Raw genomic sequence first — 17,331 nt, forward strand, 5'->3', positions numbered from 1 at the left:
ACAATAGGAGAAAGAAAAGCCCCCGGGGCCGTGGTACACTGCAGGGCAGTCTCAGGGTCTGGCCTGGAAATCGTGTTGCGGGAAGAGAAGATACAAAACACGAGAATCGAAATAAATAAATAATGGAGAAAAATTGGACAGTGAAGCGTCGACCCATGCTCCCCTCGGAACAGATGCGTCTCTGATCTGCCTAGTATTTCAAGAAAAAGCAAGGTCTTGAACCCCAATCCTTAGACACGTAACAAAGCACACTTTGCAGCTGCCATGCACAGCTATGAGCTCACAGTCCCAAGACAATGCCCTCTATATCGGCCCCAGGACAAATATCTAGACAGCAATATTTTCTGCTTCAGTGAATGAACTGGATTGTAAACTGTGAGCACGAGAACGGATGGAGAGAGTGAAAAAGAGTGTGTCAATAACACTTCTGATAACTGATATATACCTAAACAAACATCAAAGGCAGATAGACACATCCCAATCAGCATCTCTGTAGGGACAGACAGTCATGTTTACTGTGTAATATGACTGTTTGAGAGCTACAATATTATGTAGGGTCACACTGCAAACACCATTTTCCACAAATAAGGCCTAAAAAACCCAAGGTGACGACAGGGCCTACAAATTATGTCATGATTTCGATTTCAACACATTGTTAGGTGTTTAACTTTTCATCATCAACCTCAGAAGGTCAAACAACATATTTTTATTAACAGTTGTTCTCTATCCCTTTCACGTGTTACCAAAACTTGGGACATTTACCCTGTATTTATCTGATAAAATGCATTTACTTGTCTTTCTGTCATGGTAAATGAGTCTTAATAGTGTTATTTTTAGGGCCACACTTTCATAAAATATAACTGTGCTGTTTTAAACATTTGTAATAATTTAGGGGCTTTTAAATGTATTATCAGAATGTATTTATTATTATTATTATTATTATTATTATTATTATTATTGATGTTATTGTTATTATTATTGTTACTATTAGTATTGTTTTTTATTATTATTTTTTGGGCCTTTTTGCCTTTATTTGACAGACAGTAATCAAGAGACGACAAGAAAGTACAGGGTGCCGAGAGGGGCATGGGATCGGCAAAGGACCTCGAGCCGGGAATCGAACTCGGGTTGCCGGAAGTGCGTCTGCACCATATGTCGGAGCACTGTCCACTACACAATCGGCTCCGACTGCTATTAGTATTGATTTATTATTATTATTATTATTATTATTGCTGTTATTGTTAGTATTGGTATTGTTGTTGTTATCGGTTTGTTATTATCATCATCATCATTATTATTATTATTTATGTTGTTGTTATTATTATTATTATTATTATTATTATTATTATTATGAGTATTATGATGATTATTATTATTATTATTATTATTATAGTTATTATTATGATGATTATTGATGTTATTGTTACTCTTAGTATTGTTGTTGTTGTTTTATTATTATTATTATTATTATTACTATTACTAACATTAGAGATGTCCCAATCCGATATTCTGGATCGGTTTCGGGCCGATCCGGGCTTTTTGGCTGGATCGGATATCGATCGAGGACCGACAACATGACCGATCCAATTCCAATACTGTGCGTTAGCCGTGGTTGTTACTGATAATCTATAAAAAGGACAAAGTATTATAAAAGCACCATAAACGTTTTATGCACTATATTCCAAGTCTTTTAATACACTCAATAGCTTCTAAGGAAAAAAAATATTTAGCATACTTAATTGATCAAACGTACATAATATATGTTCTCCTAAACACTGCCATGATTAATAATTACTAATGCAATTCATTTAAAATTATTGATTTTTACATTTAAAATTATACTAGATGTACCAGAAAGCACTATACACATTTAATTACAGTAGTATTGGGCAGGTATTGGCTGATATTCGGAATTCTGGTATCGGATTCGGATCGCAAATGAAAAAGTGGTATCGGGACATCCCTAATTAATATCATTACTATTATCATTATTATTATTATAAACAATGTAAACAAAGTGATTCACCAATACATTGCTGGCATAACAAGAAAACCTAATTTACACCTTTTTTTACTCACCTCGGAGGCTAATGTCCAGAAAAAGATACAGTGTAGATGCAGGATGTAGGCCAAACCCTGGCTGTGTGTTAATGAGAGAAATGAGGTAAGGCAAAGGCCTCTGTTTAGATCACACCTTGCCGAGCTACGACCCCTGGCTCTGGACAAACTACTATCCATCACCGGCACGCGAGCCTGCAGTGGTGCTCTAAAAAGAAACAACATACTTCCCGTTGACAGGTCTGCTCCCCAATTACACAGATCCAAAGGTACACGGGGACAAAACCCTACTGCAGGCCTCACCCTGACCGCCTGACCGCCGTCAAACCCACCAGCAACTACAGACACAAAACTCAATTTATTTACACCAAGCTCTACAGTTGTAAACAAAAACTCCCTGGTCATTAATAACACAGCGTTGGATTCGAGATAAATGAGATCACATTCAATTTACCGAAAGTTTTCTTCACCTGCGTATTTTTAATTAAGTTTCTTCTCAATTTAGCAACTGCATGGTCGACTCCGTGAAGGCTCCCTGAGGGATAAACGGGCGATACCTCAGATGCACAAACTGTTTTGATATATCAGAATGCAAAACATCAGTCAGATGGTGTGTGTTTTTGTGTATAACCTCCTCTTGAAACAGTGCACATTACGCATAGCTGTGAGCCTGGGAACTGAGCAGAGCTACAAGGAGACCATATGGCAGAAGACACGAGAGTCTCCAGTCAGCGTTACCCACCGCTATAGCCCTTCACCACCAGAGCACGGATCCACATCGCTGCTCTCACTCCCTCTCGCTCGCTCACCCAGACACTCTGCTAATTGCATCCTGTGTTTGTCAATCAAAATCTATTTTCCTTTCCTTCTATCCCTTTGCCTTTTACCACCTTCTATTAATTCCCTTGCTACTCAAAAGCTCTTTGTCACTCTTAGCATGTATGAAGAGGGATGGTTTGTTGAAATGAATTCCATCTGAATTGAATCGGTTCGCAGCGCTGGTCGGGCTTCTTCGGGACCCCTTGGAATTCTACACAACGCTCTGTCGAAACGTGAGGGGTTCTGTTGTCACCCAAACCACACATTTCATTTGTATGAGCAAATCACGCAGGAGAAGCCGAGTTTGGCATTGGAGCAGGGTCATGTTAAAGTCGCTCTCCTGCTCAAAGCTATTCAAGAAAGTCAAAACAAATTAGTGAGCTTTATAGAGATGATGGAGTTTGTAGAAATAAAACAACTCCCCCGTGAACCGTCCTCAGCTGTGGTGAATTTCTTATTGTCTTTATAACACATAGCACATTTAATTTACTGGCATGAAGGTGCACCTCTGTGTAGCGTGGACAACAGAAAACAACTTAAAATGACTTGCTTTGATAAAGTAGTATTCCTAGGGATTTACCTTTGTAAACCAGCTGAGTAAACCAACTTCTGAAGTCAAAGAATTTAATAAAAAGCAAGTCGCACCTTTTGAAGTATCTACAGTACGACACAAAAGCAAAAACTAATAAAACCGAAACCAATAAAGTCAGCACCTGGGTAGCTGTGTGCATTACTATGTTAGACCATTTTTCAAGCCTGCTATTCAACAATCGAAATTATCTCCGCCAAATGCTCTACACAAAATCTAACAACAATAAAAATGCAAGGGTGGCCCACAAAGATGGCCCACGTGGAGTTGAGTAAATTACCTGAGACTAACGGAGAACATTGTCTTTCTAAACACCACACACCAAAACTAGCACCTCGGTAATGGGAATAAATCAATTTTGGCATCTTTAGAAGCACCACTTGAAGTGCGGCACTACAAATCCTGCGTGTGGATTCTTATCTGAAAAGGTCAGAATGTAATACTCCCTCACTCCAGGAAAGAGCTCACTGAGCACGTGCTTTAATTACTGCCCATAGGACGTGGATTAAAAGACTAAATGAAAATGTCATAAAAACAACGAAGAGAAATCGGTTTTATCGCTGCTTTAACTGATCTTATCATTGCTCTGTAATCATAATGGCTTTCATTGTTCAGGGTTGCGCAATGAGGTCTTTTGCTCTCCAGCTGTAGTGTAGATGTTCAATATCAGCACGTTTTACAGTGCTGTATTTGGTGATAGACTCGATACAGTTAGTTATCAGCTATCAACATTTTAATTTTAGCAACATTAGTAAGTAAGTAAGTACAATTTATTTATAAAGCACATTTAAACATAGCAGAGTTATCCAAAGTGCTGTACAGGGTAAAAACAAGTCAGAAATAGCATCAATAAAAAAATTAAATGCCAGGGAATAAAGATAAGTTTTCAATTTTAAAATTGTAATTGTAGGTGCAAGGCGGATGTCCAGAGGCAAATTGTTCCATAGACGTGGGGCGGCGACAGCAAAGGCTCCATCTCCCTTAGATTTTAGACGGGAATGAGAGATAGATAAAAGAGCCCTGTCTGTGGATCTTAAAGATCTAATGCAACCCAGGGGTGTAAGAAGGTTTGTAATATATAAGGGAGCTTGATCATTAAGAGCTTTAAAAACAAACAAGAGAGTTTTAAATTGAAGTATAAAATTAATCGGGAGCCATTGGAGCGAGGCTAAAATTGGGGTAACATGATCGTATTTCTTTGTCCTGGTCAGCAGACTTGCAGCTGCATTTTGGACCATCTGTAGTCGACCAAGCAATGTTTGAGGAAGATCAAAATACAATGAATTACAGTAGTCCAAGCATGAAGTGATAAAAGCATAACTTTCTCCAAATCGTGGAATGACAAAATGATTTTAGTTTGGAAATTAACCGTAACTGATAAAAACTATTCTTTACCACGGAATTTATTTGTTTAGATAAACATAGTTCAGAGTCAAAAATGACACCAAGATTTCTAACCTGGGAGGAAACTGAGGGAAAAGTTAACTAACTCCGTACTAAGATTATTTCTTCATAATTGTGGGCCAAAGACAATAAGTTCAGTTTTGTCCTCATTTAGTTGGCTCGCCGGATTTCAATGGCAAATACAGTTGCGTATCATCACCATAAAAATGAAATAAAATATTATGCTTCCTGATGATATCCCCAAGTGGACGCATATATAAGTTAAAAAGAAGCGGACCCAAGATGGAGCCCTGCGGTACTCCACTAAGAATAGGAGAAGAAGATGAAGAGAATTGGCCTATCTCCACAGAAAAAGACCTGTCCTTAAGATACAAACTAAAATAGTTTAAGACTGGTGGTGATTTGACCAAATAATCTTCTATTTATCTGTATGCGATCTTATGATGTGATTTCCTTTTACTCTGTGTAAAGTAGCTCAAATCACATTTGTTCAATTATGAATGAATGAATTAAACGAAAAAAAAATTAGATGCTAGTGATGTTACCTATAAATGTTACCTGCACAGAAACATCTCAGACCCAACCTGGCATTTCCCACATGAGCACCATGGCTTAATGTATTAGGACCGTTAAAACATAGCTCCAACAAGTGAGTTCATTACAAACCACACTTCTTTTCTATCTGATTTGGTTTCAGAGAAAATATTCAGAGAAATATACACCTCTCACAAATTAGGACCTATTTATCCAGAGCTCTCTGCACTCAATAGAAGTGATTACTAAGATGGCCAAACCCTATTTACACAGTACTATTTCATCAAAGCAGAAAAACCAAAATTACATATTCTATTTCAAGCACTGTATCTAAACAGGGAGGTAGAACAGTGGAGCTGAACATGTTTTATTTGTCAGGTTTACAAACAAATACAAAAGACCAAACGCTTACTATACACGGCAATGCACAAAGGTTTTTTGCTCAGTTTATATGTAGCTACTGCAGTTACAGCAGCGCTGTGATGATAAGGTGGCATACTGTAAGTAAAAAGAAATGTATTATTGTTAACTTCAAGAGCTTTTTATTTTCTTGTTTATTCTTTCTTTAAATGAGATCAAAAGAAAAGTTGAAACCATTTAGAACTTAAATCACTACTGGGAAATACAAGAAGAAAAATAACAACAATAATGAAATGAATAGATAAGTCAACAAATGAATAAACAAATAAAAGTACAAACAATAAGAATTACCATGAGAGAGTTTCCCTTCGGATTTATTTCTTACTTTTGGATCCGGAGGGCACTCATAAAAGCAGAGCTCTCAACAGATTCACTGTCCCAATGTGTGTATGTGTGTGTGTGTGTGTGTGTGCGCGCGCGTGTGTGCATGGTGAGGGAAACTAATTAGTTGAAAGGAATGAATAATTATCTAATTTCTATTACACTCTATTTGCATGTGATACCAACTAGTAAGACAGTTGTTTTTCCATCACTGTGACATTGTCATGTGCACTTGGCATCTACATATATGAAATGGGTCTGTATGTCACTAGCACTGCCCTACAGTCAAAAGTAATTAGAAGATGTCACTGTCAGATATATAGTAGAGCAAACATGTATCTAGAGTCCACGACTTCTCTCAGATACTACGCTGGATTAGTCTGCATCAATTCAAAGTGGTTCCCTACATTGCAATCAGTAAAAATAGGCAATAACTTAAAGGGGACATTTCACAAGGCTTTTTTAAGATGTGAAATACATCTCTGGTGTCCCCAGAGTACATATGTGAAGTTCTAGCTCAAAATATCATATAGATAATTTATTTTGGCATGTTAAAATTGCCACTTTGTAGGTGTGAGCAAAAAGGGGTGTGCCATTTTGGGTGTGTCCTTTCAAATACAAATGAGTTGATCTCTGCACTAAATGGCAGTGCTGTGGTTGGATAGTGCAGATTAAGCGGTGGTATTATCCTTTTCTGACATCATAGGGGGAACCACATTTCAGTGACCTATTTTTCACATGCTTGCAAAGAATGGTTTACCAAAACTAAGTTACTGGGTTGATCTCATCAGGAAGCATAATATTTATTTCATTTGTATGCTGATGATACGCAACTGTATTTGCAATTGAAATCCGGCGAGTCCATTCAGACCCTGATGGATTGCATCCGGGGCATTAAGGAGTGGTTTTCTATTAACATTCTCCAACTTAATGAGGACAAAACTGAACTTATTGTCTAGGTTGATAGAAGCACTGGGGACCCAATTATAGCACTTATGGAACATGGAAAAAGTCTGGTTTTCATGATATGTTCCCTTTAAATGTTATACAGCAGGTAGACTGAAAGTAAAAAAAAAACAGGCCTCACTATATACTACAGTACCCTACTCTTTATTGTGCATACATTTCTGCAGCAGTATGTCTACATCGAAGATAGGCAAATTCTCTTCATCTTCTTCTCCTATTCTTAGTGGAGTACCTCAGGGCTCCATCCTGGGTCTGGTTCTTTTTAACTTATATATGCGTCCGCTTGGGGATATCATCAGGAAGCATAATATTTTATTTCATTTTTATGCTGATGATATGCAACTGTATTTGCCATTGAAATCTGGCGAGTCCATTCAGACCCTGATGGATTGCATCCGGGACATTAAGGATTGGTTTTCTATTAACTTTCTCCAACTTAATGAGGACAAAACTGAACTTATTGTCTAGGTTGATAGAAACACTGGGGACCCAATTATAACAATTAAACATGGAAAAAGTCAGGCCTCACTATATACTACAGTACCCTACTCTTTATTGTGCATACATTTCTGCAGCAGTATGTCTACACCGAGAGAAAAAAGCAAAAACCAAGAAAGAAACCAAGCAAGCAGGAAAGAAAGATATAATCAAATGTAAATGACTTGTTTCTTACAGTACATTCAGTTGAGAAAAGGACTGCAGAATGAAGCTAAGAACATCTCAGGTCAATAAGGAATCAATACTAGTGGGTGAATCTACACAGAGGAGATGAAAGAGAGTGCAGAAGGCCTTGACCCAGGTCACAGTTTACCGGGTTGGACTATAGAAGAGGGAAGATGTTTAGGTTATCCTACAATACTTTATGGCAAACCGTGCAAAAAGCAAGTGTTCATTTTCCTTGTTAAACTTCTTGTCCATTTTTAGTATTACTACAACACATGCTTATTAAAGAACACAAACATAACTGCAAAAAAACAAATCCGCAATCTGACATATACAGATAATGATCCTTAAAGATGTTGGCAACAATTTTTTATGAATCCTGCTAATGCACTTCAACAAATGTAGTATATTGAATTCTTCAAGAATGCATTTTACTGCCTTGCAAAATAGTGTACATCCAAAAAATCAGTTGTGTAGAAAGAGAGAGAGAGAGAGAGAGAGAGAGATTGCCACACACCAACAATAGGGGGTACTGCATCTTTCCAATTATTGAATAAAGTAACCCTTTTCAAAAAGAGGCTTAAAAATAATTACCTATCCATAGACTGCACTGAGCTGTTGATGCCATTTAACATTTGCTTGTAGAATCCCCTGTTTAGCAATCACTCAATCAGACATTGAGGAATTCCCTGAATCCTGGGTGTTTTCTCTCTCTTTATCGGCCACTTATAATGGGCTGCTATTGATCTGACCCTCTCCTCTCCTGCTGTAATTGCTTTGGTGATTGGTTTAATTTCACAGTCAGTCTGAGCCTAAGTTGATGAGAATGCATTTATTATCTTTTCCAATCTGGGAAAAATAGCAGAGCTAAAAGAGCGAAATTGTTCATTCCACTTGCAAGAAACAGTGTCGTACATCAGTTGTGCTACCTCAGTTCGACTTCTTTCGTGGATAGGGGGTTGGGGTAAATGAAATTGACCAATTAAGCAAATACGGATATCAATTAGGTGGTATAATTGAGATTTTTGATATATTAAACACGCGTCCCTTGGCGCGTGTGTAATGAGCTTCGGTGTGAGGTATGGGACTTGATCATATTAGAGCTCTCTGTAAGTCTTTCTCTGCGGTACGCAAATAAGTGCCATTCACACACACACACTCTCTGGGCTGCTGTATCTGATAAGGTGAAACAAAAATGCCCAGGCCTGCATGGTAAGGACAGGCACTGTTGACAGGGTGCACTTTTATCTTGAGCTAGACCATCACCCTGTTCTGTATACATGGCTCTGGTGACAGCTGGAAACAACAGAACGATTCGTGTGCTGGCAAACAGCAGCTCTGGGCTGTAGCACACGCAGTCACGGTTTTCCAACTGTACTTGTGTAAGCAGCATTTCAGGAAAAAAAACAAGTTAGATACAGAGTTTTGTTCGTACTAGGATGACCACATGTTTAAGTCACAAACTGGGAAAGACAAGGGGGCAGAGGGCATTCCTGTGAATTTGTCTGGAATAACGATAGAACAAAAAGAACAAGATTCAAGAAGCTTTAGTGTCATTTCAAACATATATAGCTGATGCAATACACAGTGAAATGAAACAACGTTTTTCCAGGACTATGGCGCTACATAGAACAACAGAGAGTTACACTAGGCAAAAAAAGAGCTACGTACTGCAAAAAGTGCAACAAGACAGGCAGTGCAAACAACAGTATAGACGGATTCATCGGACGCACGTGATACACGTCTGGATCCGAACCTTACTTCCGTTTTTTTTTTTTTTTTAATGGTCTGACTAGTTGCTAAACTGATCTCTTTAACAAATGCCTCGTCGAAAATAACAAATGTTTTGGTTTCCTAGGTAATATATGTGTTGTTTTTTGCTTGTTATATAAATAAACTACGTTTAAAGTACTTTGTGGTTATTTATTATTAGCTGAGTTTACCGGAAGTTACGTGCGGACCGCGACAGCCGCTTGTTTATGTTGTTACTGCTGAAACCATCTATATGCCACAGGACAGATACAGACAATATAGCGCCCGGCAAAGTGCCACGTGACATTGTACCATTTAAAAGTAGCAGCAGTAAGTGATTAATAAATAGTAACATCATAAAACAAAGTAAAATTACATACCTGTAGATAGGGAAGTATTTACAGTAATAACAGTAATAAGGTAGCAGTAGTAAGTGATTAATAAATAGTAACATTATAAAAATAAATACTTACAAAGGAGGCAGTTTATGTTACTGCAATCAGAGAAAATGTCCTACAATAAGATTAATGTATAGCTTGATTCATAGTCTATATCTAGTCTTTTTTAAGCCTGGTTACATCACACTTATTGGACACACAGCATTTTAAGGAGTATTCAAATAGCCAAACAGAACAAATTAGCACATTTTTTTCTGCTGATTTTGACAATATTGTATGCAAATATTTAAGTACGTTGCACTGCATTTGTTATTTCTATTTTACTGAATAATTTTTTCTAATTTTATTACTAAAAACGCCTGCATTGTGTTAAGTGGGTGGCAAGCCATGGAAAGACATTTCAGAATAAATGGTTAAGTTGTTTTCAGCTCTTTAGTGTTTGTTCACTTTTATTTGCTTATAAAGATAAATTCCCACATATCTGCAATGCCTTTGATTATTTTATCAACTTCTCTGATGGCACACAGACACGCACGCACGCACACACACACAGACAAGAAGTGCCTAATCATATGCTACATTTCATCATGAGTGTTTTAATGCAGTGACTTGCACTGGTCTTGGTCTTTTTCTTGGCCTGTCTTGGTCTTGGTCTTGACTTGGTCTCGACCCTTTAAAGTCTTGGTCTTGTCTCAGTCTCAGCCTCTTGGTCTTGGTCATGACTTGGTCTCGGTTTAGGTGGTCTTGACTACAAGAAAGACATTAAAGACATTTAAGTTAAAGTAGGTAAGCCTATAACAGATGAAATATAAGCACTTTTAAATGGGACATATCATGAAAATCTGACTTTTTCTATGTTTAAGTGCTACACGTATAATTGGGTCCTCAGTGCTTGTATCAACATAGAAAATGTGAAAAAGAACAACCCAATAACTTAGTTTTAATAAACCATTCTCTACAAACATAGGTAATTGAAATTTGTCTCCCCTTGTGATGTCAGAAGGGGATAATATGACCCCTTAATCTGCACTATTCAACCATAGACTGTAAAAAAGATGGACGACGCCCGTTCGCTCTCTTCCATTGGTGAAAAGTGAAGACGCCAGTGTCCCGATACGGCGCTGACATCTTGGGTCTTGAGTCTGGGCAGTAGCGATTTCGAAACCAGTCCTGCACAGTAGTGAGCAGGAAGTATAGCCGCAAAATCAAGGCCCCGCCCTCGCTCTCGCAGAATGCACATATCACAGCTGTCAATCATGACGTGACACCACCGTTTTTATAACATTAATAACTAACTAAAAACAAAGTTATTAAAAAAAAACACTACAATTTACATCAGCGTGATAAAAGCTACAGTAAATGACAGAAACCAGCTTCAGAAAAAAGATAATTGAAGTGTAATTAAATTGTTTAGTTGGCCTCAAGTTCCATAGAATAACATGGGGGAGGTGGGGTTTATGACCTATACTGGGACCAGTCACTGGGGGGCGATTGAGACGTTTTGGCTTCACTTTTTAGGGCTTGTGCAGCACGCTTGTATTCAACCACGCCAATGCCATTTAGTGCACGGATCAGCTCATTTGCATTTAAAAGGACACACCCAAAACAGTACATCTACAAAGTGGCAATTTTAACATGCTACAAATTATTTATATTGTATTTTGAGCTAGAACTTCACCTACGTACTCTGGGGACACCAAAAATGTATTTTAAATGTATTAAAAAAGTCTTGTGAAATGTCCCTTTTAATATTTTTTATATTTAATATTTTTCTGGTAACCCTGATCTGTTAAAGCAGATTATTAATAGCCATATCCTAAGCTGTACTGTACCACGACAAAATGCTGATGGCAATGCATGTCTTGGCCAGAGCACACCTGCATCAGAGACAGCTGTTGGAAGTTTAAAAATAAAAGAAATAATTGCGAGAGAGTTTAAAGTGAAATGCCCACAACAATACTGCCAACACAACAATGCTACAGCTGCCTCACTTCTTCTGATGCGTGGTATATTTAGAAGCGTTGTTTCATACACATGCTTTGTTAATGATCCTATAACAGATCTTTCTTCATGGTAATTAAGCAAGCTGTTTGTGCCGTACCGTGGCCCGTATAGGCACACTATAACCCCACACCCACACAGATGAACCCACATACATGGTTCTCGCACAGATGCAAAGAAGAAAAGGGTATTGAACAGCACTTGAGTTCTGGATGGTGTTAACTGTGTGCAGTGGGAGGAAGGTGAGGTGAGAAGTTCTGAAGAGAAGCACAAGGTCAGGCTTTAAATGAAACAACAGCTCGACTTCAGGCTCAAACAAGATCATGTCAGCTGAATGCTGTGAACACCGCACAGTCTAACACAAGTCCCCAGAGACCAGCGAGGGGATTCAGCCAACAAACACCTTGCAAATGTGAATAACCATACGGTATATCAGAGGTGTAACAGTAGCAATGGGAGTAACTAGCTTAAAAGAAAGCAGCAACGCTACAAACTTAGCTGGAATCTGACAGGAGCTCAGCTTCTTTGCAGTAACAAGCTACTTGTGGTGATAAAGTGTGATAAAATGTTACATCACTGTATTTTTTGGCACACTATATACTGTGCACACATGCTGCAGAGCGAGACTAGAAAATAATTAAAACACACTTCAAAACAATCCTCTCTCTCTCTCTCTCTCTTTCATATTTGGCATCTGGAAATCCAATTCATTTTAGCAAATCAGTTTGTTCGAACAGCCAATGTAAACAAACAGTTTCCAGGAAATGATTCATTAATTCCCTGTGCAGAAATCCCTGTCTTTAAAACAAAATATTATGTTTGCTGCTGTTTATACTAATTGTATAAATATAGCATGCTGTCTGTGTATTAGTAAGTATACTTCAGCAGTATACAGTTAATTTGTCTGATCAAATGAATGCTGTCAACACAATCTCATGGCAATTCATACCTATTTTATGAAGTGGATAATTCATATAAACTTATACAGTCTCATTCATAAATTTAAATATGATTGGCATACACCCGAGTGACACTGGGTTTAGAGGTGGGGCTTCATTCTTGCTTTTTTCATAATCACTTTTTCGATCTCCACCTCACAAAATACAAATAATATTCTTGTGAAATCGTGTTAATGCTGCCTCCATTTTTAAGATTATTATTATTTCTGTGAGATAAATAGTAGGCACAACCTAACGCTTTTTGGTTTTGTCTCAATCGTTCAAAAAATATAGTTAAATTAATTATATTTTTACACAAGCATCACACACACCTCTTTTATTAACATTTGAAGTTTGTTTCAAGTACTTACCATTCTTGGACAATTACACTAAACTTGACAGAAGTCCAAACGTTACAACTTACCCCAAGTTGTAACACTTGCTAAAAATTAACTTTGCAGGCAAATATTTCAATACTATTTTGTCTATATACTTGAAGTGGATATTGTTTATATATCTGTCTATAATAGACAGGTATCAATACTGTATTCATTAATTCAGCCCTTTTCTAACAATAGTTCAATTATAAATGGATACAAATGTCTAAATTTGTGAGAAAAAGCAGCACAATTATGACAAAACATTTTTTTTATATGTGACCCAGTCTGTAATAATCATACTACAGTTTCAAAAATCTAATTCTGAGATAATGAGCATCAAAGTCTGATTTTAGCCATTAATTCCTTTATGATTTTAATCTTTGACGTAACCTTATTCAATCAATATTAAAGATATGAGCAAAAATAAATTTGACACATGATTTTTGATGAGACAGGCACATTTATTTTGTTGGCAGCCAGCAATCATTCGTGTGTAGCTTATTTAAAACAACGGCAAGAATTACGCTAACATTAACGTTAGTTTTCATATCGTAAGCTCTTAGGGGTTAAGCCCGATTTATACTCGTGTGTAAGCTCTACGCCGTAGCCTGTGCGTAGCTCTACGTAGCCTGACGTGCACCTTGCAAAATTTTTAACAACGCGTCAGTTCTACGTGGACCGCAAGCGCTGTGATTGATCCACCAGAACCCTCCCGTCAGGTAAAAATACAGCGCCATAGGTATTTCTGTTTGCGACGATGAAAACAAAGATGAGCCAAGTTGAGGAGTGATGTAACTCAAACTGCAAAAAAAGTCGCTGTTTATTTACTTCTCAAATCATACACAACAAGTTGCTGTTTCTTCTTTGTTTGTGGGTTAACTTGTCAAGCTTCTTCTTCTTTGACGGTCACGCTGCTACTGTGGTTACACGCGTGGATTCTGGCTAGCAGCAGTCTGCGTGTGTGTTTGCACGTCGACGACGATGCAAAAGTAGAAAAGAAAATCGATGCGGAACCTACGCTGTCACGGCTACGCCGTAGGACCTACACACAACTATAACGAGCCCTTTAAGTTGTAGTTTCAAAATATTTTCAAGCCCACAAAAAAGTTGCTAAGAGCTGCAGACATATTTCAAAACGATGCTATGTTTTAGTCAACAATACACGGATTAATATGACATAGCATTGGATTTGATATCTTACACACCCAACTTAGAAACCGTAAAAACATAAGATGAAAAAATTTACTTGCATACCACCAAAACACTCGTTCATCAATAACTCTCTGGAAAAAACATTATACATTTTTCAATGATTTGCCGGAGATCTTCTTTTGGCAGCGTGAAAAAAATTCCAGAAAAACAAAACGCTCAACCTTGTGCAACAATGTAAACAGTCCGTGTTACAACTAACCTCGCGTTAGTTTTTGCCCCCCGCACCCCTACTCTGATTGCAAAATTAAGTATCATCTGCTACTTATCTTAGTAACTTGTAGTCTGTCTAACTACTTTCCCAAATTTACTCTTCAAGTTCTTTTTAGTTTTTGACAAAAGTTCATTGCTCATGTGGCATTCCGATTGCAACTAATATGCCAAATATGACATAAAAGAAAAAGAGAGAACGAGACAGAGAGAGAGAGACAGCAGACAGAGATGAACCCTGCCGCGTTTTAGGTCAATGCCTCATGTGACAAGTGGGAGAGTTTGTCAGCTAATGCAGTGATCTGCCGGACAGCATCGTGACTCCACAGTGCATCTTGACATTCATAAACATGTCACACACACACAGAGAGCTGCTGAGCATTGGCTAAAACGTCCCGATTCCTGAAACACCGGCGAGAGACTGCCTTAAAATGGACATCTCTACACATGATGGATAGCCATGATAATGTTACTGGGACCAACAGCAATAAAAGAGACTCTGTCCAGGCATAAAGTACACAAATCAATCAAACTCAAGGTAATAGAATTTATTACCAGCCAAAACAGGGGAAATATGCTGAAAGACAAACACACAGAGCAATCCCCAATGTTCTGTGATAACCATTACGGCGAGAGAGCCGGGAAGACAGCAGCGGGGATTTCGATTGGCTGGTTTGCGGAGCATTGGGCAGTGCATCTTGGGAACAGGATGAACCGTGATCCAAACCAGTACTGCTCGCCGCTAAGGCCCAGCAAAACAGACCAGCACCACTGACAGCTATCCAGACTTTAACCCACCAATTAACATTTGGAAAGGATTAATCAGCTCCCATTTGGAGCCCAGTTTTAATGAGAGCGAGTATGCTTTCAGCCAGATGTCCTCCTCTGTAGGTATCTATGAGAGCCTGTTGGTTTAATTAATTATTGATGTCTTAATGCCTCCTGCTTTGTGAGTCTCAGTCACTGGTGAGCCATGTGTCTCCAACCTCAGCAAAGCCAGAATATTTTTGTTACATATATTTATGTTTAAGAGAGGAAGAAATTGAAATGGAGGAATGAGCTAAATGGAATGAGAGAGATGCACTTGGACCCTTAAATACACACGCGTACACACATGCATGCAAAACAAGTAACCTGACCTCCGCTCATGCACTTTAATTTGAGGTGATTGCATGTCCACTTACATAAATTATACACCAACCTGCATGCATTATTTATGCAGCAGAATTCAAAAAGCCACGCTGGACCGCTCAGCCGAAGTCACGATATTCAAAACAGTATAATTGATCAATTTTAGGTGAGCGAGTTTGTCCCGAGGTGACCCCCATTACATTTCAGCCATGATATTTTCACATCATAAAACGTTAATTCTGTTTATTATTCAAACAAATATATCTTTATTTTATTTTTTTCTGTTTATATGTTTATCTCCTCTCTTCCATCCATCCAGCAATTTCTGAACTGACTATGCTCAACATGCAAATACGCACACGCAATTACACACACCCGAAGCGACTGCGTGTTTAAATACGTGTGCGCTTGCAGAGGTGGGGAGTGGGGATGAAAAACGATGGTGCGCAACAGAAGCGTTTCCGTGTTCGCAAGTTCCTGCGCATGTGTTTAATCACACTTAATAATGTATCTACAGCACCGGCACCTACTCAGATAAATGGGAACACATGCTGAGGTGCAAGAGATATTTATCAGGACGACAGGAAAAACGCTAACTCAAGCACTTCCCTCATCTCTGCCCCGCTATTTGGGAAGAATAAAACTCTAAGCAGCGGGTCAAATGGTCAGCTGCAGGTACTAAATGATTGAGTTGTGTTGCCATAAAGCAGGGCCCTGCTCCTCTCCTCCCTCATGCTTTTTGCAAGAACCTTCCAGTTAATCCCCAGTGAACGCTCTGCATTTTTCATTAGATGAGATGGAAGTTGACTTCAGGCCAGAAACAGTGGGGATATACTGAAACAATATTTTGACAAGCCAGAGTAGTAGAACTGGAGTGCGCGTGTTTGTGTGCATTTTTTGGGAATTGTGTGTACAGGTATGTGTGTGAGAGGAGCCGCCAATCGTTTTTTATTTATTTATGCATTTATTCTGCATTGTGTCAGATGTAAAGTTCAAATAAGTATGCAAAGTGTCACAGCCTGATATTCAAGCGAAGCCATCCTCCCGCCAAAATTTTGGAATGCTGGTGAAGGCGAAAGCGCAGACGCCGGAGACAGTGGAGTCGCCGTGTGTCAAGACTTAACAGATGACTTAACTTCTAAATTTAGAATGGGGGATCCATTCGTGTAGTGTTATTACTTTGCTAATGTGCAGAATTGTAGATTTGGTCTGAGAAACCATATAGCCGACCAAGCTCGTGAATATGTATGCAGTAGAAGAAAGAAAGAAAGAAGCGTCAACTAAGACACTCAGGATTTGATGTTCAATAAAAGAATAAGCCTTTGACATGAAATATGAGTGCAGCTAGCCTCAATATAAAAAGAATGAGGAAGAGAGTTAAAAGTGTGCAGAGTTTTCTCAGATGTGCAGTGTGGAGAGAATTATGAGAGGGATTGGACGCATGTGCGTTAGTGTGCTCATGTCATAATAAAGCTTCTTATACCTATGACACTCCAGAGGTATAAAAATGGAAAGGTACAAGAAGAACCTGGCAGAAG

At 38.4% G+C, this 17,331-nt stretch overlaps 1 long non-coding RNA gene across 2 annotated transcripts in view; it reads right to left on the bottom strand.

Moving 5' to 3' along the window:
* LOC129416802 (uncharacterized) overlaps nt 1–17,331 on the bottom strand; it is a 342,254-nt gene that overhangs the window by 93,942 nt on the left and 230,981 nt on the right. Inside the window, exon 7 of one of the 2 annotated variants that reach the window (XR_008635554.2) lies at nt 10,504–10,672. The exons of the other annotated variant lie outside the window; for it this stretch is intronic. This is a non-coding gene — a long non-coding RNA (uncharacterized lncRNA). Of the gene's footprint in view, nt 1–10,503; nt 10,673–17,331 lie in introns of those variants that run through there. 2 annotated transcript variants of the gene reach the window in all.

This window comes from Misgurnus anguillicaudatus, chromosome 11, assembly GCF_027580225.2.
Source record: "Misgurnus anguillicaudatus chromosome 11, ASM2758022v2, whole genome shotgun sequence".
Taxonomy (NCBI): Eukaryota; Metazoa; Chordata; class Actinopteri; order Cypriniformes; family Cobitidae; genus Misgurnus; species Misgurnus anguillicaudatus.